The 3271-nt window shown below is 45.5% G+C and overlaps 1 protein-coding gene across 1 annotated transcript in view; it reads left to right on the top strand.

Annotated features, from left to right (window-relative positions):
- The window catches only part of DIS3L2 (DIS3 like 3'-5' exoribonuclease 2), a 347038-nt gene that overhangs the window by 254761 nt on the left and 89006 nt on the right, over nt 1–3271 (top strand). The window lies entirely within an intron of this gene.

Below are 3271 nucleotides of genomic sequence, written 5' to 3'. Positions count from 1 at the left end.
TATGAATAAATGAATATATGTATTCTTTTTCATCATAGGTTATTACAAAATATTGAATATAGTTTCCTGTGCTATATAGTAGGACCTTGTTATTTATCTGTTTTATATACAGTAGTGTGTATCTGCTAATCTTGAACTCCCATCCCTCCCCTGCTTTCCCCTTTGGTAACCACAGATTTGTTTTCTGTGTCTGTGAGTCTGTTTTGTAAAGAAGTTCATTTTTCTGATATTGTTTTTTGAACCAAATAGTTTATATACAGAAGCCCAAAGCTGTAGTGGAAGTGATTTTGTATCTAATTAAAATTAAAATTACAAATTAACCCCATTAGCAGTTTTTTGAACCAAATATTTCTTAATAAGACACTGACTTTTTTTAGAAGATTAAAATTTTAAATACATTTGAATGGAAATTAATAGTTTTCAAATGATATGGTTTCCTCACGACTTTGTATCTATTAAATAGAAAGTCAATATTGTATTTTCTTTACTTCACTGTCTGTCTCTTTTGTGACCTTTAGCAAGATATAATAAAAAATAACACTTGATTTTGAGTCTTAGGTCTTTAGCACAGATCTGATCCTGGCCATCACTTAGGAGTTAGCATGACTTCACAAATCCCCAACCTCTTCTCTCAACGTAAAAGGGGACAAATAACGTACTTCAGGTGTGTTGGACTTCCTAGGTGGCAAAGAACCTGCCTGCCAATGCAAGAGATATAAGACATGCAGGTTAGAGTCAGCAAGATCCCCTGAGGAGGGCATGGCAACCCACTCCAGTATTCTTGCCTGGAGAATCCCATGTACAGAGAAGCCTGGTGGGATACAGTCCATGGGGTCACAGAGAGTCAGCCATGACTGGAGGGATTTAGCATGCACGCACATCCAGGTGTGTTAGAGAGATTTGAGACGGTTGGAGGTGTGAGAGCTCTGCCACTGAGCAGAGCCAGGTGGTCCGTGGTGTCAAGCCACTTCCTGTCCTACCTGGTACCAGAAAGTAGGTCTTGAGGTAGACAATATTTTCTCCTTTCTAACTAGGTTTTTTTTTCCCCCACGAGCCGGATACCTTCAGTGGATATTGGCACGTTGTTTAATCCAACATCCTAAATAGCAGTGTCCTAGAGTGTATGCAGGAAGCTTGCCGCCTGCAGAAAGAGAGTGACCCAAATCCTGTGATGAAATGAATGGCAGAGGAAGGCCATGATTCTTCTCTGAAGGGTTCTGTTTACGAAGCTCCTTGTGGCTTTTTTGCTTTTTCCATGAAAAACTCTTTGTCTTTTTGTCTTCTGCCACTGGCCCTGGTTACAAACAGGGCGTTGATGTGAATCCAGTTTCCAAATTGGAAATTAATGAGGTGTCCCATCCAGAGAGGCCTTCCTCCCGTTCTGTAGGGCGCGCTGGCCCCGGGAGCCGATGCCCCCGCCCAGCCAGGTCTCTGCTTTCCTGTTGACCTTCGCTGGGTGAGGGGGCCATGGGCATCCTTGCCGCTTCACCACAATCTGGTTTCTTGGCCTGAGAGTTTTTTTAGTCCGTGTGTCAGGTGTGACTTTCAGAATCAATGGGTTGTTTTTAAGCTGCCTGACCGTCTCTGGGCCAGGAAGTTCTTACTGGCTCTTCAGAGCTCCTACTTCAGCCCTTCGTATGTTCAAAAAGAAGGTGCAGATTTTCTGGAACGGAGGCATTAAGGGAGGGGCGGCCCAAGTAAGGTGACAGAGTTGTGGGAAGCTTCTCATCAGTGCTGAGTCCCAGGTTTGCTGGTGTTCAAGTTCTCATTGACAGATAAGGAGACAAACCGAAGGGGCAGTGGGACCAGTGAGGAAGAAGAGGCAGACTGAGCAGTGCCACCCTTGTGAGTGGCTAGCGAGTTTTGATCAGGAGTGGGGGATTTCAGGTTTTGCCAAGTTACAGTGAACATGTTTTAAGAACTCCTCGGGATTCAAAGTGGCCCCTGGTCAGGGCCCAGCACTACAGAAGAGGGTTCAGAGGGAGCCACTGAGCTGTTTAGACCCAGGATACATAGACATTGGGGTGGCAGAGTATCTAGGAACCTCATGGAACTTACTGCAAAAGTTTGTCCATAAATACTTCAAGGGAGAGGGTCTGGACCTGTCACTAGCTTTTTAAAGTAGTTCTTGACTCACAGTTTGCGTGAAAATGGATGCCCAGTCACGGTGATCCGAGTCTCCCCACCCTGTGTGCAGTGGTGACCCCTGGTACATATGTAGGACTTTCCTGTGTCTTCTAGGAAAAGGGGACAAAACCCCCAAGAGGCCAGATACCCTCTGACCCGGATGCCTGAGGGAGTGTGTGAAAAAAAGAGCAGTGGAACCGAATGAAAAGGGACATTTCCCCAAGCTAAAGACAGACTGTCCAGCAAAATGTTGACACACGGAAGGAGGAGGATTGACTGACTGGGTTTGGAATGAGTCGTAGAAAAGGAAACAAGCTGAGTCTCCAGGGGAAATCTTTGAGACCACAAGAATGAAGAGGTCGTGGCCCCGTCATCCTAGAGGAGGTTGGAGCAGCTCCACGAGTGGGAAGTTTTCAGGAAATATGGCTGTGACGGAGGGACAAGCATGGGCTGACCTTGAAAGGGGCTCTTCTGGGGACCTGCACACACTGCTTCCCCTAGGACTGCTGGGCAGTTGCTCTAATTGCCCTTACAATTTCTTCTGCATTCAGTGCATGCGCGCATGTGTGCATACACACACACACACACACACACACACACACACACACACAGAGTCCCTGGAATTGCCTCTACAGTTTCTCCTGCGTTCAGCACATACACACACACATCTCCTGAGAGCCAAAGTCAGGACCCGCTTGCCACAGCAGAAGAGTCATCAGCATAATATTTTGAGTTGCTTGTATTTTGAGATGAGAGTAGTTTTTAAAATAATTCAGAAAGTATATTTTGAGGGTTTCCTTTTTTTTTTTTTTAAGAACATTAAAGTCTGATATTCTAGATCAAGACTCTTCATAATAAGGCTCTTTGCACTAAACCAAAGAAAAACGTGAGTGGTTTCTATTGTTCACTTCCCCGTGCTTAATGGTTGCCATTATAAAGAGTAGTGGTTCTTCCTTCAAGGGAAGGAGAGGGTGTCAGAGTGGTCTCTCTAGCTCTTCAGGTAGGAGCTGTGTGCCCTCGAATTTCTCATGGTATGGACAGCTGTGGGCCGGGCCCTCCCTGTTCCCCACCGGGGAAAACCTAATAACCCTTCAGACAGGTGTTTTCAGGAAGCCTTGTCTCTGGAGTTGCGACCGGAATGGTT

The sequence above is a fragment of the Bison bison genome, unplaced genomic scaffold, assembly GCF_000754665.1.
Source record: "Bison bison bison isolate TAMUID 2011002044 unplaced genomic scaffold, Bison_UMD1.0 scf7180017864068, whole genome shotgun sequence".
Lineage (NCBI taxonomy): Eukaryota > Metazoa > Chordata > Mammalia > Artiodactyla > Bovidae > Bison > Bison bison.
The sequence above is the reverse complement of the archived record's forward strand: the minus strand, read 5'-3'. Positions and strand labels throughout refer to the sequence as shown.